Here is a 27,622-nt window from a genome sequence, read left to right as displayed (position 1 = left end):
CAGGGGACTTCTAGCAGTATCTGGAAACACTTTTGGTGTTGGAACCCAAATCACTATTGAGTGAGTAGGTGGAGAGCAGCAGTGCTCGTAAATATCCCCCAGTGCAGAGGATAAACCTGCACAATGGAGCATCATGCAGACCTGAGTACAGGAGTATTTTGCTGGAATTCCTGAGCTGAGGCATCTACTTGACTCCTTACAATTCTTAGGGTAATAGATGCACATAAAAAAATGCTTTTCTGGGGACATTCCTTCATCTATATGTCACATGGCCAAAAGAATTACTATATGCATGGATAGGTCACAAAAGTAGGAACTCTGGAAATACCTCATGAAGGACACTATCTTCATATGGAGCCAACTTAGGTGGTGATTACCGAATATGTTCCTTAGAGAGCCCAATTAAGAAAATCCAGTTGAATAGATCTTATGCTTGGGACCATATTTCAGAGTATTTTGGGTTTAGAATATTTGCATAGACTTTAAGCATTCCTAATTTCAAAACCCCAAATCCATTACCAGTTGACTATTCCTCATTCAAAAATCCAAAATCAAATATCAGAGTATTTTGGATTTCGAATTAGGGATGTTCAACACTCACATTTGAAATATTGTCAAATGTTCCCTTTGGGGATGCAAAACAATATTATGTGTGTTTTTCCCCACCTAAGGCAAGTTTATATGTAATCAATGTCCATGAAAAAAAAAAAAAGCAATCTGCTGAACTCATTGATGCTTTCTTAGGATTCCTTTTAAAGCTCTTTCTCAGCCTAAATGACTTTATACTTTATCAGTTCTACCTCCCTGCCACCCACCTTCCTCATTGAAAAATTTTAACCTAGTGTAGCCTTATGCCAGAGGGAGCCCTAAGTACCAAGCTCTCTGTATTAGTTTTCCTTGGTTGTCGTGACAAATTACGGCAAACTGGATGGCATAAGACAACAGCAATTTATTCTCTCACAATTCTGCAGACAAGAAGGCTGAAAGGCAGGGTGTCTGCAGGGCTCCACACACTCCAGGAGATTCCATGCCTTCTTTTAGCCTCTAGTGAGTGCTGGGATCATTGCAGTCTCTGCCTGTCTTCACATCACCCTCCTCCTCTGAGCCTGTGTCTCTTCTGCCTCTTCTAAGGACAGGAGTCTCTGCAATTTGGGCATACACTAAATCCAGGATGAGCCCACGTCAAGATTTTTAATTATATCTACAAAGTTATTTTTTCCAAATAAGGTCAAATTCACAGTTCTGTGGATTTGAGCATTGCCATATATTTTTTGAAGCCACCGTCCAACCTACTGTGGTCACATTTCCCACAAACGGCACAGCCATAGCTAGGGAGACCAGCGGTCCTGGGGTTCCCCATGTGATAGGTTTCCTGGAACATGGGACAGGGGAAGAAAAGTTCTAAGCAAGCCAGAATGGTGGGTGGTCCCATAGCAGAGTATTCCCATCCTGGAGGTTCGACAGTCATTACAGAACGGGCTGTGGGAATGATGTCAAAACAAGAGAAGGCAAGTACCTCTGAGAAAAGGCGGATTGGCCCGGAGATGCCCCTGCTCCTCCTCCTGACCTTTGCTTTGACAGCTGTGATGAGTGAGTCAGAGGCTTCTGCTGGAAGGGAGTCCTGAAGAGGGAGATTCTGTCTGTCAGAGCTACTCCCTAGACTCCCTTTCTGTTCAGCTTGTTACCTGTTTCGATCCTGCCTGCTCAGCTGTGAGTGTTACTAAAGGCAGCTGTGGCAGGGGCCACTGGCTGGTTACTTTTTAGCCACCTGGCCCATGCTACTTCAGCCAAATGTTCCTTGAAGAGCTGGCAACGATTTACAGCATGCTAAGATGCCTGCCTGTCCTCCTCTCTGCCCCCTCGCCCTTGTTATGCAGCCCCCGCAGCCTCCTCAGTTGGAGAGTCAAGACAGGCAGCTGGGAAGTTGGAGCTTTGATGTCTGACAGAGGCAGGGCCCCTGTCTGTGTCCCTGTGGACCAGGGGTCACTGCTGAGTAGCAGCAGGGCTGACCTAGGCCAGGACCCACATGCCTAGGGGTTGCTTTGAAGAGCTCCCCACAGCCAAGGACAATGAAAGGGTCCTGGCACTTGCTCACTGGGAGATGTCAGTGTTCAGTAGTCGTCAGCCTTGTTCTGATGACTTGTGTCTTCAGAGGACAAGATAATCCTGCCTTCAAACCAACTTTATGAGCTTCTGGTGCTGCACATACCCTCTTCTGACCTGAGACTGTGCGGAGATGGGACTGTATCTGGTTGCATTTTTAACCCCATTTTATTCTCCATGCCGAAAAAGATAAGCCTTTTTGTGGGAAAGCAGCTGCTTTGGATCAGGTTAGAAGCAGTAAATTTAAAAACAAACGAAACATGAATGAAATGATGAGATCAGGACACGATGACGATGATGAAATGCCCAGACTTTCTGCTTTTGCCCCAGCCAGATTCGTTTCATCTTTCATTTGCACTGACTTTACACATTTTCATGATTAAAAAATTGCATCACCTAATTTGATGACTTACAAAATGTCCTTTGATCGTTGTCACATATAATCATGAAGGCTTAGACAAACGCTATGTGCAATTTATTGTCGAAAACAAACTTTTTAATTAGCTATTCCTAAAAAAACCCTAATTTTCTTTCATTCATTTGATTTATTTATAATGCTTCTGAGTATACATCTTTGCATGCTTTTCTTAATGGTTTGACTCTGTTACAATATGCACAATAGCTCTTCACAACCGACTGGTACCAACTATGTTTGCTACCTCAGGTGAAGTATAGAAAGTTTACTTTTATGTATGTTCTTTTTCTTCCCTACTTTTAAAATAAATCATCTTTATTTCCCTTATGTACATTGACCTCATATCTGACATTTTTATAATATTTGCTTCATATATAAGAAACTCATAGAAGGATCCTTTATTTTTCCTTTTAACTTTTCTTACCTATTTCCATGTTAATTTTTTCCCCTTTCCAAAATTCTATGTCTTCCATTATGATTTCCATTCTGTATAAGGAACTTTCTTTAGCCATTCTTTGCTAGCAACAAGTTTTCATAGTATTCTTTGATCTGAAGGTATACTTATTTCCCCTTTGTTAATGAGGTATAATTTTGCTGGATATAGAATCTGCAGTTGACTTTTTAAAAAATAGTATAATAGCATTTTTAATAGTATAATGGCATTTTAAAAATACTATTTCTCATTCTTCTCGGCCTCCTTGGTTTAAGATGACAAGCTTGCTACAAGAGGTCATTTTCAAGGTCTTTCTTTGTCTCAAGTTTTCAGAAGTTCATATGCTGTGTGTTGCTCTGAATTTCTTTGAGTGTATTCTATTTGTCTGTGGTGCAATGGGAAAATGTGTTCAGCTGTTAATTGAGTTTATTCTGTTTGAGCTTCACTCAGTCTCTCAAATGTATAGTTTATGTCATTTTCCAAATTTGGGAAGTTTTCAGTCATAGTTTGAACACTTTTTCTCTCATCTCATTTGGGGACCACAATGATATAAATACTAGCTCTTTCTCCACTGTCCTAATGGTTCCTGAGATTCTTCTTTTTTTTTTTCTATTCTACTTCCTTTCTATTGTTCAGAATGGGTAAATCATACTGATCTGTCCTCAAATTCAAAGATTTTATACTCTGTCATTTCTACTGTACTATCAAAACCCATACAGTGAATTTTTTTTTGTTGTTGTTATTTTTAGTCTTTGTCATTTCTATCATTGCTGGAATTTCCTGTATTTTTCACTGGTTTCAGAAGAATTCATGATTGTTTATTGAATCATTTTTTATGATAACTCCTTTAAATTTCTTGTTGGATAATTTCAACATCTGATTCATCACAGTATGGGTGTTTGTTGGTTACCTTCTCTTATTTGAGTTGTGAGTTTTCCTACTTCTTAGTAAGACCAGTGATTTTTTTTTTTAAAATCATATAAGTTTAGACCTTATGAAACTCATGTTCCTATTTAATCTTCATTTAGCAGGTAGTCTCCCTGTTAAGGTAGAGTTTGAGGGCCTGAGTGAATGTGTAGGTTGAGCTGACAACATGCCAGCCAAGAGCAGTCCTATGCACACTGCGGTGCTAGGGACAAAGGGGGTGGCCCTCCGGCTTCCCCTCAGCCACTGACACCTTCCCAGAGGAAGTAGAGCAGGCCTATTGTCTCTGAGTTGAGCTGTAAACTCAGCAATCCTAGGTTTTGTTGATGCCAGAGAAGAGGACAGGGAAGTGGATTGTCAAATGGTCCTACCTCCCACCACTTCCTTCTACCTCAGTGACGTTGGATAGGGATGGAGGCTCAGCTTTGTACTGAACCCTAATGATGGAAAGGAAAGTAAGGAGCCAGAGTGTGGCCCAGCCTTGCTTCAGACCACCTCCCTCATTCTACCTCAACGGACAATGGAAGATTAGATTATTACTCAACCCTGTCATCATCACTTGGTGGGAAAATTAGAATGTCTCATTCATTCATTTATTTAGGTAGAACTTATTGAGCAACTACTATACTCCAGACATTGCCAAAGTGCTTAAATTTAGTGAGGAATCAAGACAATATCCAATCTCTTCCTTCACAGACCTTAAAATCTAAAGAGGGAGACAGACATTAAAGGAAAAAAAATTCATAAACAAATATTTAAATTAGATGGAATGCCAAGAATACTTACAAAGAAATGGATAGAAAAAGCTGCACAGAGGAAATGATATTTTAATTGACTCTTCAGTAGGAATTGGCTTGAAGTAGGGTGTGCCAGGAAGAAGGAAAGAGGACTTAGTATGACAGCATAATTTGGGAAGGACTTAGCACCAGAGCAACACTATTAAATAAAAATATGATGCAATAATGAAAAAAAAAAGAAAAGGAACAAATGGAGAAAACTTTAATTATACATTTTATTTAACCACAAATATTTCCAAATATTATTTCAAAATGTGATCAGCCTGTAATCCCAGTAGCTCAGGAGGCTGAGGCAGGGGGATCACAAGTTCAAAGCCAGCCTCAGCAATATAGCAAAGCCTTGAGCAACTCAGGGAGATCCTGTCTCTAAATAAAATACGAAAAGGGACTGGGGATGTGGCTCAGTGGTTAAGTGACTCTGAGTTCAGTCCCTGGTACCAAAAAAGAAAAAAAAAAAAAAAAGATGTGATCAGCATAAAAATCAATTGGATATTTCACATTCTTGTTTTACAGCAAATCTTGAACATCCTTTTTACACTTTCAATATATTTCAATTTAGACTAGCAATTTTTCTAGCCCCTATTGGCCATGTGTGAGCAGTGGCTACCATATTACACAATTGGACAACACATTTCCAGAGAAATGATGGGTGTTGACTGAGTGATGGGCGCAGAAATGCAGGGCTTGGACACTAATTCCTGTGTCACTGAGGTAGTTGGAGAAGGGAAAGACTGGGCATGGGGAGACTTGGACTGGGCAGTTGCAAGTCTGACACCGAGTGAGAAATGATTAGTCAGCAAAAATGAAGAGAAGGCAGTAGTTTAGAGAAATATGTCAAAGACAGAATCATTTAAATCTATAGGATCTGGATCTTGATTTATTGTGGTCTTAGCTTAGGGCTCTGGTAAGAGCATACCTCTAATTAATAACAAGACTTTTAAAGCAAAAGAAGGCTGGACAACAAGGATTAAATAAAATTATATAAGGATGTTTGTTTTAGACAAATTAAGACCGATGTACTTGTGGGACATCTCGTTAACTAACACCTCCAGCAAAAAGAGATAGTAACCAGTGCTCAGTACAGCGATGGCAGAGAGGACACCTCTGTACTAGGCCACTGCTCCACATTTCCTTGGTTTGGGTACCAATTATCTAAGAGCCATAGAAGAAATGAATTGACCCCAAAATGTCACCTTTATGAAAAATAGCAACAGTGAACGAACCACATGCAAACAGCATTGAGAGAGGAGGGAATCTATTTATTTTTATAATCTTATAATACAAAATAGCAGCTCATGTAACTGACAATAGTTTTAAGAAACAACAAATGAAACAGCTTATTTCTTAAGTCCTTTCCAACTCATGAGTCAAAAGGCTGATGAGAAAAAAGAGGGGGCATCACCAGCAGGGCCAGCCTCATGTGATGTGCTTTTCTTGTGGTTTCTAGCACCTATCCAGAACTGCCTACTACTTTGCATGTTCATAGATTTACCTGTGTGTAGTTGCACCATACTGGCTGGGTTGAGCCCACAGATACAGGGAAAACCATTTGGCCTTGGCTTTTGGGGAGACAAAACGGCATCTGAAAATGCATATAAGATTCTGGGGGAGCTCCCTCAAAATCCAGGAGCTTGCAGATGCTGATGAATTACTTTGTATGAGATTGTTGATTTACATGGGATGGGATCCAGGAAATGGTAAAACATGCCTTCAGAAACACTTCTGTCAAAGTCTCCGTAAGGGGCTATACAAACACTGCCACACTTAATTCTCACAATACTATAACATACTTATAGTCTTTTATGTAAGTTGAAGTCCAAAGAGTTAGGTATCTTGTTGTCAGTCACAGGGCCAGAAAGAATCAGAAAACTTACATCTGATCCAAGTTCCAGTTGACACCAAAGCCCACACTCTTCATGTTACCCAAGGCTCTGAAAACCTGCCCAGGGGAGATTTGCCATGGGTTCTGGGCATCAAGCATGAAGATTTCCTGTGTGACAACTGCCCTTGAGCAGGTGGCATCATGTTGGTGTGAGGATCTAATGGTGTTGTGGGCAAAGGTAGTTAGAGACCTTCAGGTTCTGAGGTTTCACTATCAGGATGAAGAGTTTGGGGTGGGGCTGGGAAGGAATGTGAAGGGATATGAAAGGGAGACTGGGTGTTGGATAAAGGCTGGTGTCCTGGGTGGGCTGAGAGCCCTGCTGGTAATATAGAAAACACTTCTGGGTGGGGCATGTTGGCACATGACTGAAATCCCTGCCAGTGGCTCTGGAGGCTGAGGTGGGAGGGTTGCAAGTTCAAAGTTAGCCTCAGAAATGGCGAGACGCTAAGCAACTCGCTGAGATCCTGTCTCAAAAAAAAAAAAAAATTAGGTCTGGGGATCCCCAGTATCCAGAGAGAGAGAGAGAGAGAGAGAGAGACTTCTGGGACACTGAAACAGAATGGCAAAAGGATGGCTTTTTAGAACAATACTATGTGGTACCTACTGAAATATCCTTTCATTGGTCTTTAGAAAGAAAAAAAGCCCTCAATTCCTCTAGGAGAAGGAAGGAGGACAGCATTGAAAGCTGAAGGGAATCTGAAAGAGTGGGGCACTGATTGAAAGTCCAGTTAAAGAATTACAACCAGAGCCTGGCTCAGTGTCGCACGCCTATAATCCCAGCAGTTTGGGAGTCTGAGGCAAGAGGATTGCAAGTTCAAAGCTGGCCTCAACAACTTAGCGAGGCCCTCAGCAACTTAGTGAGACCCTGTCTCAAAAATTAAAAAAAATAAATTAAAGGCCTGAAGATGTGGCTCATTGATTAAGTGCCTCTGGATTCAATCCCTGCTACCAAAAAAAAAAAAAAAAAAGAAAAAGAAAAAGAAAAAGAAAAGAAAAGAAAAAAGAAAGAAAGAAAGAAAAAAAAATTACCACCCTTCCATAGGAACACAATTCTCATTTCTGTGGGAACAACCATAGCTTTATGACCTTATATGACCTTGACAAGTCACTTAACCTACCTTACTTATAAAGCCTGAATAATAATATTGACACTGTATGGTGAGTGTTAGGGCTCAGTGAGATGATATACATAAACAAACAGGTACAGTAAAGTTAAATTAATCCCCTTCTGCCCTTCCTTGCTTTCTCCTTTACCCGCCTTTGGTGAACACTCAAGTATTGTAGTACCAGAACTCACAGTCATTACTACTTTGAATATTTAGTTTTGATCACAAACAACTCCCGATTCAGTTAGAAACTTACTGACTCAGTATGAAGGACCTCTGATTACAATTAGAATAATTAATGATAATGCCTTAATTATAGTTTGTTTAGGCCAAAAACCTGGGAGTCATCCAGGACTCTGTTTCTCAAACCCCATACCCAACGTAAACTGATGTTGTTAGTTTTATCTTCAAAATACACTCAGAATCTAACTACTTCTCATTTTATTGCAAACCCTTGGGGGTAGCTAGTATCATCCATAACTTGGACTATCATCACGGAGTCCTCATTGGTCTCTTTGCTCCTCCTCATTCTCCTTTAGTCCATCCCTTCTCATAGCAATTAAGAGTTGCTTTGTACTTTTTAAATATAATTCATGTCATGGCTGTTCAAAACCCTTCCATGGCTTTCCATCTCATTCAGAGCAAAAGCCAAAGTGCTTACAATGGTAGGCATGACCCTTTGCAGTCTGGCTTCCTTGTTGCTTCTTGGATTTCATCCTTACTACTACTCTCACTCCCATTTAGCCGCACCTACGCTGCTCTCGTAGTTTTCACAACATGAACTGGCGTCCACCTGTTTCGGAATTTGCATGTGATTTCTGTAGCCTGGAATGCTTCATGTGGCTTGCTTCTTCCTCTTTCAAGTCTGGGCTCAAATGACACATTCTCAGTGATGCTCTCCCTGACCCAACTATTAAAAATTGCAATATTCCACTCTCTAATCTTTCTCTCTGAAAGCACATATTACCTTCTAATATTCTACTGCATTTAATTGAATCCTAAGTGTTATCACTGAAGTTTATTGGTAGTTTATGAACCACCATAAAGAATATATGTCAAGTGAAATATTACCATCAATTTTAAAATACATACAAATATTGGAGATTCCTTAGAAAACTTGGAATGGAACCACCATTTTACCCAGCTATTCCTCTTCTTGGTCTGTACCCAAAGGACTTAAAAACAGCATACTATAATAACACAGCCACATCAATGTTTATAGCAGCTCAATTCACAATAGCTAAACAATGGAACCAACCTAGGTGCCCTTCAATAGATGAATGGTTAAAGAAACTGGTATATATACACAATGGAATACTACTCAGAATTAAAAGAGAATAAAATTATGGCATTTGCAGGTAAATAGATAGAGTTGGAGAATATCATGCTAAGTGAAGTAAGCCAATCCCAAAAAACCAAAGACTGAATGTTGTCTCTGATAAGTGGATGATGATCTATGATGGGGGGGGGATGGGAAAAATGAAAGAACTGTGATTGAGCAAAGGGCGGGGAGGAGAGGGAAGAAGGCATGGGGGCAGGAAAGATGGTGAAATGAGATGAACATCGTTACCCTAGGTACATGTGTGACTGCACATATGGTGCAAAGCTACATCTTGTACATGAGAGAAATGAAATTTGTGCTGCAATTGTGTACAATGGATCAAAATGCATTCTGCTGTCACATATACCTAATTAGAACAAATAAATATCTTTTTAAAAAATGTGAAAAAAATATTTATTAAACATCAATGAAACATGATACCAGATTTACTTCAAGGCCTGTCTTTTCTACAAAATATAAACTCTGGGACAGCAAAAATTTTTGTTTATTTGTTTACTGTCTACAAGAAGTTCTAGAATTTAGCAAGTACTTAATAGCGAGTAACTGAATGAATGTGTAAGTCACGTATCCCACCAAAAAGTTACTGTGCTCATAAGACCTAAACATTCTATTTTATTTATTTATTATTTAGGATACTGGTGATTGAACTCAGAGGCTCCATTCATACAAGGCAAGTGCTCTGCCACAGAGCTACATCCCCAGCCCTTTTAAAATTTTATTTTGATGCAGATTCTCACTAAGTTGTTCAGGCTGTTCTCTAACTTGTGATTCTGAAATTGCAGGTGCGCACCCCTGCTCCCAGTTGAGATGTAGACATTTAAAAGCAAGCATTGCATAAGGAGGGCCTGTTTATTTGCAGAGCCTCAACCCCATGATCTGAAAATTCTCAAAAGAAAGGAACAGAATATTCTTGCTAAAGTTTTTATTTTAATTACAACCACATTGTGAACCTAAACTTGATAGGTGTTAATAAATCGCAACAAGACCCACCTCCATTCTTCCCTTCACTAGGCCAAAGGATATTTAATAAGGAAAAGGAAAGGGGATTTAGGATTAGACTAATGGCTCATTTTCCCTCTGCTATATAACATAAACTTTTTTTTTTTTTACCTCATGTGCCTGCACTTGACCTCTTTCCCCTGGATCTCTGTAACAGCTTCATGACAAGGGCATCTAATCATTTCTAGCATGCAACAACATTTGGTTCAGATTTCCTTATCAGAATTACCTTTTCTTCTCTCCTGTTTGCCCCACCTCTGCCTTAAGGGAGACCAAGAATGGACCTCAGGGATCAGTGACACGTCTACCACTTCTTCAAACACTTCATGGAGAAAATCTTTCAGAGTTGTGATTGTGAGACCCTAGACCTGGAAAATAACTGTCATCAAGACCTGTACATCCATTAAAGGAATTCATTCCAATGATGTTGCTTGGCCTCTGGCATATATTTTATTGTTAGAGAAAATTTAATATACAATTATGGGCTTTCTATGTACTTAAAATAAATGCAGCTACTCTCAATTTATTTCCATTTGGTATTTATAAGTCACTTTATTTAAATAACTCAAGAACTTCAATTTGGTTTCTCTTGATGGTACGTATAAAAGGAGGCTTCAGTTAGATTTTTGAGAAGTTGATTTTTGACTTAAAAAGATGTATGGATAGCATTATAGTAATTTTTAAATATGTTATTTATTGTCAATGCATTTTCATTATATTCAAGTAATTTGAAATTGAGTTATTTCTAATATATTTTTATGTTTCCCATCATCATCATCACCTTATAAGTGCTCAGCTTCAATTAAATTGAAACATTAAAATGGCTTCTAATCAACACTTAGAAATGAAAGCTGCTGAAGATGTTGCCTTTTAAAATCAGAATTAATTCCAGAGTTCTGTGCCACTCTGCCTACACAAATACTTTTTTTTTAAAAGAGAGAGGAGAGAGAGAGAGAATTTTTTTAATATTTATTTTTAGTTTTTTCGGCGGACACATCTTTGTTTGTATGTGGTGCTGAGGATCGAACCCGGGCCGCACGCATGCCAGGCGAGCGCATTACCGTTTGAGCCATATCCCCAGCCCTACACAAATACTTTTAAGTATACCAAATTATTGTGTGGGAAGAAAAACAAAAATTCCTCTCTTTGTTGACCCCAGGGAAACTTTGTGATTAAATTGATAAAGTATCACTTCTTTGAAAGTCAAACTCTTTCCTAACGCTCCATGTAAATCCATACTAGCTGATTCACTTTGATCCATGGTCCTTAATCGAAAATAAGAATTAGCAACATTTATGAAAGTTAAACATGGTTTCTCCCTCACACGAACCCAGCCTCTAAATAAATTGAAAAAAATGAAACACAATTAATGCATAAATATTGTGTTCAAATCACATGATTCTCAAAAAATTGTTAAAAATTAATTTTTTTGACATTTTGTGAAATGAGAGAATGACACACATACTTCTTAATATCAATCGAGATTCTTTGTACAAATGATTTATTTCCTCTAATTTGTTTTTTAGAATACCACAAGGTGAACAAGAGATGGGCAGAAGAAATCTGAAAGTGTTTGAAACTAATAATTTTTGATCATTCAAACCAGTATTGCATTTGGCAAGATCTTAAAATTTGAAGCTTTCTTTGGTTATTGTTAGTGATCTTTGTTTTGAAAATTAGTTTAATTTAAAATCTATCTTCAACTTTAAATATTTTTAAATGTACTTTTTACTGCTGTTAAATATTTTTTAGTCATATTTTTAAAGGACTTTTTAAACTATATTTTAAGTTGTAGGTGGACACAATAACTTTATTTTATTGGTTTGTTTGTTTATTATGTGGTGCTCAGGCTCAAACCCAGTGCCACACATGGGTTAGGCAAGTACTCTACCACTGAGCCACAACCCCAGACCTAAAGGACATTTTTATAAAGATAAGACTGGAACCAAATCCTGAGAGTATGAGGTATTATGAGGTATGTATGTCACATTCTATAAAATTATGTCAGGTCATATTTTTTTTCTCTTTTGTGTACTGAGTGAGGATTAAACCCAGGGCCTGGAGTATGCAGAGGCCAGTGTTCTACCATGTGAGGTCAAATTTAAAAGAGAAAAGTTTGAACAAGGGCACTCTGCGTGAAATAAATGTGAATCTTAGAGATATTTTAATTTCAAGTAAAATACATCTATTTCTCTTGACAAAGACTTATATAACAAGACACTTTTTTTGAGAGCTCATTATATTTCTTAGATTTTCTAGCTTAAGTATATTTTCTAAAATTTGGCATGTTGCCAATCATAAGAAAATATTTCAATAACATCGTGGATGCAAAAACTAAAGTTTTCTGAGTATATCGTAACACATTTAAAAATTCAATTGACAAATAGTTATATTTTAGTGATGTATTTATATCTTTAAAGAACCCTTCAAATAATCTTTCCTGGTTTTCTAAGTGATATTTTTGTTGGGCTGTTTTTGTCTTTTTGTGAACAAATTAGTTCTTTCTAGCTATTATTACTAATCAAATCTTTTTAAAAATAGTATTATTGAGATATGATTCACATACCATACAACTGATTCATTTAAAATGTAGAATTCAATGGTCTTCAGTATATTCATAGAGTTCGAACACCACATTTCCATCACTCCAAAAAGAAACACTCTACTCATTAGCAATCACTCTCAACCTTTCCCCAGACCTTGTAGCCTAGACATCCAGTAACTTATTTTGTCTATGAGTTTGATGTTTTGTGCATTTTCATTAAAATGGCATTATACAATATGTACATTTTGTCATCAACTTCTTTCACTTGACATATTCCCAAGGTTCATCCATGCTGTAGCATTTATCAATACCTCATTCCTTTTCTCTGCTGAATAATATTCATTGTATGGATATATGACTTTTCATCTAACCTTTCATTAGTAGGCAGATATTTGTGTGATCTACACTTTGGTAATGTTATCAACAATGCTGCTATGAATGTTGTGTATAAGTTTTATGTGAACATGTTTCCATTTATTTTGAGTATATCCCTAAAATGGAATTGTTGGGTCATATAATTAATCTAATGGTTACTCAAACTTTTGCCAGACTGTTTTCAAAAATTGTTGAACCATTTTACATTCCCATCAGTGGTATGTGATGGTTCCAAATTCCTCTACATATTCACTAAAGCTTCTTTGTTTGATTACGGTCTTTCCAGTGAATATGACATGGTATCTCATCGTGGTTTTCATTTGCATTTCTCTGAGTCATTAATCCAATCTTAGTTTAAGCCTGAAAAGGTATGCTTCTTAACAACCAAACATACATTTTCTAGAATTTTAAACATTTTTTCTAGGAAATATATGCATTAAATATGTTGATACATGTGCTATCATTTCTACTTAATTCTTTTTTAAAAAAATTATTTAATGAATATTTTGTTTTTTACTTAAAGCAATTTCAAGGTTTTTACCCATTACCAGCAACTTTATTTATTTATTTTTTGTGGTGCTAGGGATTAAATCCAGGGCCCTATGCATGTGAGGCAAGCACTCTACCAGCTGAGCTATATCCCCAGTCCCTATACTTAATTCTTAAAGTGTGAAGATTGCTTGGCAGGATAAGAAATTTTGTGGACATGTGTATCTTTCTAGTATAGTAGACTATTCAGTCCTACATACTAAATTGTTGGGCTCCTAAAAATAGCAGTAACTACTATTACTTAGCTGTCTGCCACTTCTTCGCATACATTGATCCCTTCAGTTCTTTCCATATCCCTGAAGTAGATATTATCATTCTCATTTTGGGGTTGAAAGAGTAATGTAATTTGGCCAAGGCCATATGTGTAGTAAGAGTTGGAGAAGACATTCAACTAAACTTTCTAATACCAAAGCCTCTGTCAATTATCACGGCCCCACTCTTGAATCCTAAATAATGTTGTCAATTGGGGATGTCATTTGATACAGGACATGAAGGACTCTTTTTAAGTCCTATATGATTATTGTTCCAGGGAATCTTCAAACAATATTTCACAGTGTGATATTTCTTACTGGAATTGGTAGGTTGATAACTTGTTAAATATACTCCAGACTCAAGTCCATGTTAAGTCCTCTGAAAGAAAATAAAGACTTTTGTTTATGGAGTACTTATTCTGTGCTACATATTATGCTAGCACATTTTCTCATTTAATATGCACAACAAGAACATTAAATAGTCTTAAAGGGATTCACAGTCTAGTTGAAGAGATAAAATATATATTTGAATGCATTAAAATAACATAAAAGCCAGGCATGATGGCACACTGTAATTCCAGTGGCTCTGGAGCTGAGGCAGGGGGATGGCGAGTTCAAAGCCAGCTTCAGCAAAAGCAAGGCACTAAGCAACTCAGTGAGACCCTGTCTCTAAATAAAATACAAAATAGGGCTGGGGATGTGGTTCAGTGGCTCAGTGCCCCTGAGTTCAATTCCTGGTACCCTCCCACAAAAAAAAAAAAAAAAAAAAAAAACATAAGAGAGACAAATGGCAATGCATGACTCCATTAAGCATCATGTGATGAGTTTCCAAATGAAACATATAAACATGTGTACTGGGGTTCATGGAGGGTGAATGTCTACTGCATTCAATAGCATAATTTATCTTTATTTGCTAAGCCACTGAACATGAGATTTAGAAACACCCTGAGAAGTCATTTTCTAGTTTGGTTATAGGCCGAACTCCTCTTTATCATCTTAGTAAGGTGGTACTATCTTATTACCAAGAAAGTCCATTTCCATTTACATAGCACTTTTATTTATAGTGTTATTTACCTTGTTTCATTTCTTTTTGCACCAGCCAGGGAAAAGAACAGACCTAGGAGTGTTATTCCATTTTCCAGATGAGAACCTATAGCTCTGGAAGTGTAATGTTTTGTTTCTGGTCACACAGAGAAGTTGAGGACTGGGGGCCTCCAGTGTTTAAGGGGGTCTCCAGCTGTGTGCCATCTACTCCCAATTCTCTTCCCACGGGGAAAGAACGGCAATCTGTAGCAGTTGGCCATATTCTGTCCACACTGGAGTCATACTTTCCATATTAGCACAGAACGTTTTTTCAGAAATAAATAGAGCATAAAGATGCTTTGTTTTATGGATGTGGAAGCAGTCCTAAGGATGGAAACTCAGAGAAGAAGTAAATAAGTTGGTCACTATTGGCAACCCTTGAGTCACCAGCTTTGTGGAGGATATGATCATCAGTGCCTTTCCGTCCAAGGTGAGGGGAGCTGATACTGGCTGCTTTCCCCTGCTCCCTGGTTGAACTGAGCAGTGCAGAGCACTGATAGGTTATCAACCCCCACCCCACTCCCCAGCCAGATGTGAGCTCAGCCTCCAAACATTTGCAGAAGGGTCTCCCTCTCCTTCACTTTCAGGCTTGTCTTTCTTGACTTCAGTGAGTAGGAGTTTAAAGACCTGCCTGTGTCCTCCCTAAGTCTCTACCAGGAACAGGATTGCTGGGGCTAGTGTGGGGCAAAGAACAAAGGCCATCGCTACAGAAGAAGCAGAGGCCTGTAAAGGGCTCGCCCTTTCTCATGATCGGAGTCTGAGAAGGAGGAGTCCCGGATTACACATCAGACTTTCCCCACTGTCATCCCAGCAGCGCCTATTCTGATGGAAAAGTCAACATGTCCCCAGCAGCCCTGGGGGAGGTGTCACTGGACCCAGCAGTGCCAAGAGATTTCCTTCACTGTCCCTCCATCGGGCTTCAACCGACTCCTCTAGGAAACAATCTGAACCACGAGGAAAATCTGGAGACACATCTCTAGTTAACTACCCAGACTTGGGAGTCAAAAGAAAATAAACTAGTTCTCTTTAAAATTTTCTTTAGATATGAACTAAGGTCATTTCTCAAAGAGGTGTTTGTATGGCTTGCAAAATCCAGCAAATGCTTTTATTTGTAGTTCAAATTCAGCTACATTTTTTTTTCTCCTTCAGGTTCCGGTCAACTTAAATACAGAGTAAAGTTCTAGATGCAGTCTGGAAAAGCAATAGAGTGGAGCGAGTAGGAGCATTGCAACTAATTGCAAACCTTGGCAAACACTAAACTCTCTGGATTTCAGTCTCTTCATCTGTAAGATGGAACAGTAGTGGTGTCACACCTGCAGGGCCAAGTGAGAAGTATAGAGTTAATACAAGCTAGCTCACAGAATAGTGCCTGCCTTAGAGAAAGTGCTCAACACATCTTGGCTATTCTGATCTTTTAAAAAAAAAAGACAAAAGAAAAAGGAAAAAAGCAAACATTTTTTTCACTGTCTTTATTTTTTAATTTTTCATATACTTAAAATGTTTTCCTTAATTTTTAACACATTCTTATAATTATTGTAACATTTTATTTACATCTGCTTGCTTGTATTTTCATTTAATTCCTGCCAAGAAGTAAATTGAGCTTAAAAGCTTCTTGAGGGTAGAAGGGAAGATGGGCATTAAATATATAAATAAAAGCCTGGTTTTATGTTTAAAAGATATCACTAAAAAATGGGTTCTAAACCAGGCATTGTGATGCACACTTGCAATCCCAGTAACTTGGGAGGCTGAGGCAGGAGGATCACATATTGCAGTCCATCCTGGACAGCTTATCAAGACCCTGTCTCAAAATAAAAAATAAAAAGGACTAGGGATGCAGTTCAGTGTTAGAGCACCCCTCTGTTCAATCCCCAGTACAGCAAGAAAATGAGTAATTAATTAATTAAAAACTTAATTCTAAATTGTAGCCTCTTTCATACCATTTGTTTTATTTATATAATAGAAAATATAATCACTGTTTTTTTTTATTTCTGTGAAAATGAGTCATTTATTTTATTTTTAATTGACTATTCATGTTAGTGCTGTACAATGTAATGTTTGGATCTATGTATACTTTATAGAAAGATTTAGTCCAGCTAACTTAAATATCCATGGTGACCACAGTTAATAACATATTTTATATTTCAAAATTTCTTGATGATTCATTTTATTAATTTCAATTACATATTAGGCTTCCAGAAATTCGCCATTATGGAATGCAAGGCACATTCAAAGTGAAGTGACTTCACCTACAGACGGGGCTCCAATGGCAATCCTCACCCTTATCTCCCAGTCATCAGTGATAATGTAGCAGCAGCCTCAATTCTTTTGATATTCTCTTTTTCAAATATATTTATGTTCGTGGATATACTCACATAGCTGCTAATTTGAAAGAAGGGCTCTGAGTCCATTAGCTTCCTTGGATAAGTAGAAGTCTTCTCCTCCCTCCCGCCAGCAGCCATTGAGCTGTGGAGCTGGGGTGGAATTATATGGGTTGTTAACAGACAGCAGGAGGCTCAAAGAGGCCAAGAATAGGAAAGAAAATGAAAGCTCTATTGCTCTTTTGGGGGGAAAGAGGGGCAAAAAAATACATAACATAAAAATTACCATTGGAACCAATTTTAAGTGTACATTCTGTGGTGTTAACATATTTTCATTGCTGTGCAACCATTACCACCATCTGCTTTCAGATCTTCTTTGTTGCTTTTCCTGGAAGCCCTGTCCCATTTAGGAAACTTGGAAATCCAGAAGGGAACAAAGAAGCTACATAGATAGCCATGTCCTCTTCAGTTTCAACATAGTTTCCCTTCATTGAAATACCTGGTCAAAGAAAAGAGAAAACATATATACTTAAAACTTTCCCCTAAACTTTTCATCTCTTTTCATCTTACCATATTTGAATATAATAATCTGAAAAGGAATGTGGATTTTCAGATATATTTTTATATATCCCTTCTATAGAAAATATGAAGCATACGTAACAGGTCTCCACTTGTTTTAAACTTAGAGGATAATCAGGAGATTGTGTGTTCCATCTATATAAAAACCTTCTTCCCAAATCATATAGAATTGTGTAAAGAAGCTTTAGTCTCAGAACATGTGAAGATTTATAATATCTTTTTGTTTGTTTACTTTTGTTTTTTTAAATGTTTGCATTCAGAAGAACTTACCAGGCAACCACATAAGTTGAGTGAGACAACCATCCAGGAGAGCTGTGAGAAGTACGACTGAAAGTTCAAATGAAGAAAAAAAATAATAAAATGAACTTTCAGTGCTTTTGGGGAGTAAAATGAACACATAAAAGTACTGCTGATGACAAATTGGCAAACCCATGAATAATTTGAATACATAGAGAGGTAGAGAGAGAGAAATCTCAGAAACACTGGTCATCAATCATTTCTAAGGAGTCAATTTAAGGAAATGATCAGACAAAGATTAATATCCTAATTACCACAACAATATTTATTAGAGATAATTGGCAGAAAATTTAAAATAAATGTTCAAAAATATAAAGTGGTCAAGTATATTACAATTAATGTATTCAAGATAATATGTAGCAATTACAATTTGTTAGTAAAGGAGTTTCAGGCTGTGTAAAAACAATCATGAGAATTAAGTGTAAGAAGAACATAGTTTTTCTGTGCAGTGTCATTTCAACTATGCAAAAATATGTATAGATAAAAGCTGGTTATATTTGGATATGGGAATCTGAGTTCCCACATCCAGATTCCCACATTCAAACCAATAGGATTTCTTTTTTCATGCACTGAGCTCCATTTTATGAGAAAGAAATAAATCACAAGTAACTGAGTTAATGCGAAGAATTTGTTTAAAAGCGAACATCCCAGGGTGGGTCTGTGGGGAGTGAGTTTATTCTTCTACAGCTCTTTAAAACGGCATGTTTAATGGTGACCCTGAGGCACTTTACACTCTGAGGCGCCTCCTGAATCAGGAATGGTTTTGCTCAGTATGGTATTTAATATGAGGTGAGTATATTGTCATTTAAGTTTTTAAAAAATTGGTGGTCTATTATGGAGTGTATATAAATCTTACGTAAACCAATTAGAACACTGCATTCTCTCATCTTTATGGATAATCTAAGACTTACAGTCTTGTGGATGCAAGTTCTATTCACTTAAGGAATTAAATTTTTATTAGTATTTACTTAATTAGTGGATCTTACTTGGCCCCTAACAGACTCCCACAAAAGGGGTCTAGGTCTGAATGATGTGGATGAAACCATTTCTAAATGTCTTTAGGCAACATAAAATATCAGCTCATGCCAACTGCGAGGACAATTTCTACCATGAATACATGGAGCCATGAGAAAAGAGACAGACCACCAATGTGTTTCACACAGGCCACTGTGCCTTCCCCACACATCTCTCCCCAGGCGGAACTTCCCAGTGTTACCAATAGAAGCCTGGCTTCCCTCCAGGAAGTGAAAGCCTCCTTTTCATACCCCAAGCTGCCATGTGTTTTGAGTTGAAGTTGACGCTTTAAAGGTTTTGCAAAGTGGCCACAGGGCTTTGCCTGTAGATGAGCCTTTGGACCTGCTTCTGAAGACTACGTCCCTATGGCCATTCTGGGTGTTTTAACAGCTTTGTTTGCAATTAAGGATACATATTTCAACATGGCCTTAGATCAAATATGAACTCTGAATTGAAGAACAAACATTTAAATCAGCTGCCAAAGATGTTTTCCTTCAAAGTATATCCAAAACAGCAGCTTGGCAGCATGTATCCAAAACTTGCAAGAACTCTCCGGCTTTTCAAATTCAGGTATTTTGAGAATTCTCTTTACTGCTGGTGATCTGATACCCGATGGCAGAGCATTCCAAGTGACTTTCCCTTGCTTCTGTATCTTCCTTAGGTTTTGTTCCATTGGTACTTTGTATAACCGTATTCAAGTGAATAAATCACTTGGGTCTACATTAGGCTCCAACTAAGTCAACAGCTGTCCCTGTAACTAAATTCCTCTGGTAGAGGAAGTACTTTCAGTTCAGTGTGTCAGATGGCAGGCATTTTATTGAATGTCTGATGAACAATGTGTTAGTTCTAGTGGGGAAGGAATGAGCCTGGAGAGAAATGATAGAGGCTGTTTACCTTTGAGTTGGATATGGATTCCAAAATACAGTAAGCCCAGTAGCTGACTCTACACTTGCTAAATTTTTGGATGAAAAAGTGACTGTAAATTACATGATTAAAAATGGTAAAACTGGCCTACATGGGCAATATCCATGGTACAGTCAACTGAGTTAATACAGTGGAAGTTTTCAGAGTGGGGTCAGATTTAAATGAAGGAGTTGAGGGGAGATTTGAACCAGGTCTTCAAGGAATTAAATCAGGCATATTTTTTAGAGTATCTTTTTGTTAGAAAGGGATTATCTCCTTTTTTGTTTCTTCAATAAAACAATGCAAAAGCACTCTCTCTAGGACAAAGTGTGTCCTTCTAATCATGCTGAGGTGTTTCCAGACACAAATATGATAAGGAATTTACCTTACATATTCAGTATAGTTATGCAAATAATTTTTTAAAGTCGATTTTCTAAAAACTCACTATACCTTTGCTAAAATGTAACAAAGCAAATTGAAAGTAATCCCTCCTTCAGCTATCTCCATTGTACATTTGTTTTTTTTCATTAATTTTCTCATTCCATAAATATTTATCAATAATCTACTCTGTCCCAGACATTGTACTTAGGGCTGGGAATACAAAAAATACAGGATCCCTGACCCAAAGAGGCTTGATGTCTAGGCAATATAAATAATATGCAATTAAAATGTAATTGCATTTTACATTTTAAATATAAATATCCCTGTTGCATTTATTTATTTAGACATCTGCTTCTGTTTACTTAGATAACTTAATTTGAATTATGTGAGTACGAAGACTGAGATGGATATATTTATAAAATTCCCTAATATCTAGGACACATTCCTATGTGCTTAAATAAATGTATTGAAATTAACATAAGTAAAATCTAGCAAATAATGGAGCTAGAAGTAGGATCGTACTCATTTCTTGCTCATTTTATTATAAAACATACATATTTTTGGAAAATATTATATACATTTAATCCAGATTGATCCAGACCTGAGACCAAAATGTTATGTTTTTAAAATATTTTCATTTTAAAGAGAGTAGTATTACATAATGGAGAGAACTTTGTTATGGTTTGGATGTGAGGTGTCTCCAAAAACCTCACATGAGACAATGCAAGAAGGTTTGGAGGAAAATGATTGGGTTATAGCATTAGTCTAATTGGTAAATTAATCCCTGGTGGGATTAACTGAGGTGGTAGGGTGTGGCTGGAAGAGGTGGGAATTGGGGCATGGCTTTGGGTATATATTTGTATTTTGGCAAGTGGAGTCTCTCTCTGCCTCCTGGTCACCATGATGTGAGCAGCTTTCCTCTACCATCCTCTCCTGCCATTATGTTCAACCTCACTTTGAGCCCTGAGGAATGGAGCTGACCTTCTATGGATGAAGACCTCTGAAACCATGAACCCTCAAATGTTAGAGTCTGTAAACAAGTCTGGATGGCGCCTGGCAAAATGCCAGAGGGAGTGGTTTGTGAAGTAACACCAGAGAGCCATTAAGTGTGGAGATTCCTTATTGGTTGACTGATGTATCTAGTTTATGCTAATTAGATAAGCTGTGTGGAATGTATAAATACTGCTCCTGTCCTACAATAAACGGCTCCTGCTCCTGCTGTATCAAAGTACACAAGTTATTCGTCACCCCCCCCCCCGGGTTATTTTGCTGCAGCCGGACTGCGGCACTCAAATAAACTTTTCCTCCTCTACAATTGTGCTGGTTGGGTCCTTTAGTCACAGCAGCGAAAAAGCTGACCAAAACAAACTTGGAGTTGATACTCAGAAGAATAGCATTTCAGTTCTTGTGCCAAGTGGGTCTTTTCTGAGACTCAGCTTCCTCATGTCTAAAAGGAGAACATAAACAAAATCTAGCTTACACATTTGAAAATAAAATTAGATTAGATAAATGTCTATAAATTGTTTTGCAAACTAAAAAGTAAGATGCAATATTAGTGAATCACAGAGTTCATCAAATAGAGTTCCTGAACATCATGGTAGGCAATTACTCCTTTTTTTTCTGTTCCTCATCTCTACATTGGGGACACGCAGTATCCCCATCCATGTGACTTTAGCCCTCCTCTACCTCACCAGGTTAGAGCGGAGAGACTGTCTCCTGGGAATTGTGATCTTGTGTGGCTGGCTATCCAGGTGCTGAGAGCTAGTTGCAACAGTGGCCAAAGGATTCTACCAGCTCCTAGCTTTTGCCCTCTTGAGGCCTGGCTATTTATCCTTCCCTTCAAGGACTTGTACTTTCCAGTTTTTACTTTCTTTCTTCTTCTTCTTTTTTTTTTTCCACAAACTTCTTTCTTTTGTTTAATTTAGTCATATCTTTTGTTTCTTTGTGTACTAGAAATGTTAATTAACATAAGCTCTCTCCCAGGTTCATTTAAATTAAGCTTATGCAATATCTAGTGAGTTTTTTATAGATTCATTGTGCACATACTCTTGAAGAGCTAAGAGATATGGCTTTCTCATTTCGAGAAGCTCAAAACCATGTGCTATGATTTAGATGTTTCCACCAAAACTCATGTTGACATTTAATCCCCATTGTGGGATATTAAGAAGAAGGAAACTTAATCTAACTAAAATATCTGGAATTGGGGCCTTTAGGAGGTAAATTGGAATAGATGAAGTCATAAGGGTGGAGCCCTATGATTGCATGTGTGGCTTTATAAGAAGAGGAAGAGAATGAGAGCCAAGCCAGCACATGTGCTATCTCACATTGTGATGTTTTCTGTTGTGTTTTGACCCAGAAAAAAGGCCCTCGCCAGATGCAAAGCAAATGCCAGAGACAGGCACTTATTTCTTACTTATTTTATACACTTGTACTTCCAGAACTGTGAGCTAAATAAACCCCTCTTCTTTTTAAATCACCCAGTTTATAGTTTTCAGTTATAGTGACAGAAAACAGACTAATAGATCATGCTTCCCAAACAATCCCACTTTGGGCTGGAAATGTCACAACCACTGCTGCATGTCAGAAGCTGTTGCTGACGGTGTGGAAATCCCCAGGAATGCCTTAAGGTAGTTTGCAGAAAAGTCTTCTGCACTAGTTCTTGGCATCTGCCATTCCCTCTTCTGCTTGGGCTTGTTCTCACTCCAATGAATTCTTTCCCTGTCAATGTCCAAAGTATGTTGGCAGTGCCTCCTTAAAACTGTTGAGTTCCTGGAGCCATGACCTGGTAATGTGTAAAGTCATATTAAATGTAGTTGTGATTCAAGACAGGTTGCCATTCAATATCAAGGGAACTCTCCAGGGAACACACACTAGGAATCCCACTATGGGGTGAGTTGGTTGGGGAAGGCTTCTTGGAAGACTTGGAGCTCCCACTGCTTAACAGAGGATGTGACAGAGAGGCATGAGGTAGGGTACAGGAAATGGGAAAGCAAAGATGTTGAGCTGATAGTGAGTAAAGCTTTTTTTATAGAACTAGAAATGGATAAGAATGGACAGAAGGATTTCTGTGTGTCCACAGAACTGCACAACCAGCAGTACTCTCCTGAGTGAAGCAAACAAGAGTGGGCTGGATGGAAACAGGTATGTGAGACATTGAAACCCACAGTCTTTGTGATGTCCTGAAAGGTACTGGGGCTGTGAGAGCCTTTGGGGGAGCCACCTTCAGCTGTGGTCATCTCTGACCACTCACCCTAGATTGTCAGACAAATATCATTTTTCACACATGTCATGAATGACAATGGCTGAGGAGCACCTGAAAGACTACCGAAAGAAGAGATGAGAATGATAGCATTAGGTCCTATTGCACAGGAGATTGAATGCCAGAGAAAATAATTTGGTATTTCCTGGATATCAGAGAAAAATTACTGATGGATTTTGATTGATACCAGATTAGTATTATCATAAGGTTATGAACTCTTAGACATAAAAAGGCCCTAAATAAAAATCATTTAACCCTCTTGCTCTCAATATGAAAGAGGTGAAAAAGATCATATCGGTGTCACTTGAAAGATTTTTTTCAAACAATGCCCTCTGCTTGCTCTTTGCAGATTCTGGCATATCTGACAGGGTTGCTGGTGAGAGAAGGTATCTATACATTTCTCCAAGTGAACTAGCTGGTTCCTAAGGGTTACATATGGAATTTTCCCATACACGTGGATTAGCCCAAACCCTGGAAACCTGCTTATCTTTCCTGTTCTAAAAAGAGCGCTGAGATGTACAAGTCACCACTACAGATTCCTGCAGGTCTGACATTCTGATCACTGTCCCCTGTTTCTGCAGCCTATTATGGTAATTACTCCCTCCAAGTCTCCACACCTCAATTCCATTATTGCCATTGAAATTAGGAGCCCAATTCCATAGCAGTATTCTTTGTCCCCCTGTCTCTGATACAGAGACAACCATGCATCTCTGGAAAGCTTTCTAAGAATGATGATTTTTCTCTCACCAGGGCATTTCTTATTTGGGGAAGCTTCGTGGGATCTTTCTGAGTCAGGGAAGAGGTGGGAAAGAAAGTAGAGGTGGTTACACAGGTTGATCCATTCTAACAATTCAATCTCTCTAAGCTTTTGGACTCCTTGTTCTTTCAAGGACAGTTGTGGTATTTTAGCCTCATTTACTGGCTCCTTTAACCAGGTAAGGAAACTGTTCTGCAGTAGTCCTTACCCTTAGGGGTTATTAGAAACATCTGGAGCAATTTAAAATTTTGTGATGCTCTGATCACACTCCAGAAAAATGAAATCAGATTCTCTGTGAATGGATCTTAGCATCATTAGTAATTTTCAAAGGAGGTTCCAATGTGCTGCCAAGGTTGAGAATCACTGTGTTAAGCTTAGGTGAGTGTACTCATGTCAATACATCAACCCCAGGCCACCTTATATTTTATGTTTCTTGGTCTAGTCTGTTTCTACCCATGCATTCTCAGTCCATTTTGTGCTTTGATAAAAATATCTGGAACCAAATAATTTATAATAGGCAAAAATGTATTGAGAAGTCCAAGATCAATATATCATCTGCAGAAAGCAGGAAGCAGAAGAGCAAATAGGAGAACTCTCTATCCTCATGTGATAGAAGAGTGCTAAAAAAACCCACTGCTAGAAGCCCTTTTTATAGTGGCATTAATGACCCAAATATCTCCTATTAGGCCCACCTCCCAACACCATTGCATTAGAGATTAACTTTCCATCACATGAGTTTTGGAGAAGACCAAGGATTCAAAACATTGACCATGTTTCTCAAGACCCTGCTTGTGTGGACTAAACTGTGACAGTTTTATTCAAGTTTATTTTCCCTTCCTGATTCACTTGAGAAATCAATAAATGGTATTTTCCTCTAATGTGTGCTTTAATCCAGTATATATAAGAATACAATATTTTGCTAGATTAAGCATTCATGAATATTTTTGGATCCTTTGGAATTGTCAAGAAGGATGGAAATTTTAGATTTGTTACTTAGGAAGACTTCTTTAGAGTGAGCCTTATTTTATAGTGAATATTCTCAAGGGATGAGTATGAAAATTAAATGTTTTTACTATTTAAAAGTGAGACTAGCCTTTATACTCAAAATCTGAATGTGGACACAATTCTTGATCTCAATGGGAAAAATAGTATTGACATTCAAGTTTTTCATTTTTCACTCATTTTTAAGCTTCCCAGGATAGGAATACTAAGTAATCCATAAAAAGTAAAAAAAAAAAAAAAAATTGAATTCCAAATGATCTCAATAGCTTTCTGAGTTTTCTAGCACCTAAAGCAAATAGGTAGACTGTGACTTGCTATTCTGCGATACAAACTGAAGTAATCATTACCAAAAAACAAGAAGTTAAGTAACAAGTAAGTTAGTCATATTTACTACAACTGTCACACTATATTTTGTTAAGAAACTATGATTCAAAGAACTACTGGTAGGTATCTTGAAAGATAACTACTGTATGAAACAACTGTACCTGTGGTCTTATTCAATCTGTAATGAAGGGTGATAAATTTCCATTTTACAGATGAGGAAACAAACCTCAAAAAATTAACAACTTGCCAAAGTTGTCAGGTTAGTAAGTGGGGGATTTGAGTCAGGAACTCAAGTCTGCTTGGCTCTAAAATCTAGGTTCTTTCCAGTGCATCCTAATGTTATCCTCAGTGAGGAGGGACAGCAGTAATGACAACTGCCTAGATCTAGAAGAGGGTGAATTCCAGCTAAAATGGACAATGGACGAACTTGATGAAGCTAAAATGGACAATGGATGAACTTGGGGAAGTTAATAAACAACCAATCAAGAGCAGCCTAATGGAGCAGTGACTGGCTGTGTTCTGAAAACAGAAATAGGAAAAGCCTATCCTTAAACAAAATTTTTTGGGGTCAGTTATTTCCCTGGGTGCTTGAAAATCCTGGTGCTGGCCCTGAACAGTGGCACATGCCTATAATTCCAGTTACATGGGAGGCTGAGGCAGGAGGATCACAAGTTTGAAGTCAGCATGGACAACTTAGACTCAATCTCAAAAATAAAAAATTGGGGCAATCTCAGCTGCTCGGGAGGCTAAGACAAGAGGATCAAGGGTTCAAAGCCAGCCTCAGCAACAGTGAGGCACTAAGCAACTCTGTAAGACCCTGTCTCTAAATAAAATACAAAATAGGGCTGGGGATGTGGCTCAGTGGTCGAGTGTCCTTGAGTTCAATCCTTGGTACCAAAAAATAAAAATAAAGTAAAATAATAAATAAGAAATTGGGAATGTAGTACAGTGTTGAAGCAACCCTAGTTTCAATCCCTAATATCGCCAAAATAATAGTGATAATAATAATAGAGATTCTCATATTAAAAAATATTTGTAAAGTCACTATGAAAATACCTTTGGAAAGTAGTGCACACTTAGCCCTGTTTGTCTATTAATTATTTTTTGTTAATTAGTATTTGAAACTTGTTTTCCCTAGGACAGTTAAATTTGGTATAGAATGGGAAGAAATGCTGAGCAAGGAAAGAAAGTTTTGATACTCTGGAAGGTGAAAGGAAATTTTAGAGGAGAAAACTATGCAAGGTCAGCAGGTGGGGTATGCAGTCAGGGAATCTCTGCTTTTGCCAGTACAAGGGAATTGAGGGATGAGGTCTACAAAAGGGGTTTATACAGCCCGTTGTATAATTTAGCTTAGAGTCAATTGCAATGGCCTGGGCCTATAGTCCCAGCTATTCTGAAGGCTGAGTGAAGTGGGGGATCACTTGAGCCTAGTTTGAAGTTTGAGACTGGCGAGAGCAACATAGTGAGAACTTGTTAAAAAAAAATAAATCGGCAATGAATTAGGCTAAGACACACATTTGATGGGAAATTAGACTGGGATCTGAGAGTGCTAATTCATCTTGGTAATGTCCTGCTTACCTTGGGAATGGGTTGAAGGCCAGAGGGCTATTGCTTTCCCTAAAAGGAGACCTTGGGAGCCTGGCTGTTGATAACAGGAAATCCAGGCAGACTGGAAGATTAGAAGAGTCTGGAGACTTGTAGCACAGGTGGGAGCTGCTTCCTGGAGTAAAGGGGAAGTCAAGGAGACAACAGGACAAGACCACCAGAACAGGGAAGACATGCAGAGGAGGAGGAAAACTCAGAAACTGAGTTCCATGCTTATATAAGAAAGAAGAAGGAGAAGGAGAAGGAGAAGGAGAAGGAGAAGGAGAAGGAGAAGGAGAAGGAGAAGGAGAAGGAGAAGGAGAAGGAGAAGGAGAAGGAGAAGAAGAAGAAGAAGATAGATTTATTATTTTTTTTTTTTTTTTTTTTTTTTTTTTTTTTT

The 27,622-nt window shown here is 38.0% G+C and overlaps 1 long non-coding RNA gene across 3 annotated transcripts in view; it reads right to left on the bottom strand.

Annotated features, from left to right (window-relative positions):
* Positions 1 to 15,883: 15,883 nt before the first annotated feature.
* The window catches only part of LOC125614820, a 16,937-nt gene continuing 5,198 nt past the window's right edge, over positions 15,884 to 27,622 (bottom strand). The window contains exons 2-6 of one of the 3 annotated variants that reach the window (XR_007345388.1): positions 21,656 to 21,743; positions 17,972 to 18,028; positions 17,409 to 17,621; positions 17,177 to 17,275; positions 15,884 to 16,117 (exon numbers count right to left, since the gene is read on the bottom strand). This is a non-coding gene — a long non-coding RNA (uncharacterized LOC125614820). The remainder of the gene's footprint in view (positions 16,118 to 17,176; positions 17,276 to 17,408; positions 17,622 to 17,971; positions 18,029 to 21,655; positions 21,744 to 27,622) is intronic. The other 2 variants (XR_007345415.1, XR_007345429.1) reach the window with 2 other exon arrangements.

This window comes from Marmota marmota, unplaced genomic scaffold (genome assembly GCF_001458135.2).
Source record: "Marmota marmota marmota unplaced genomic scaffold, marMar, whole genome shotgun sequence".
Lineage (NCBI taxonomy): Eukaryota > Metazoa > Chordata > Mammalia > Rodentia > Sciuridae > Marmota > Marmota marmota.
Note: the sequence above shows the minus strand (reverse complement) of the source record. Positions and strands in the feature narration are given on the sequence as shown.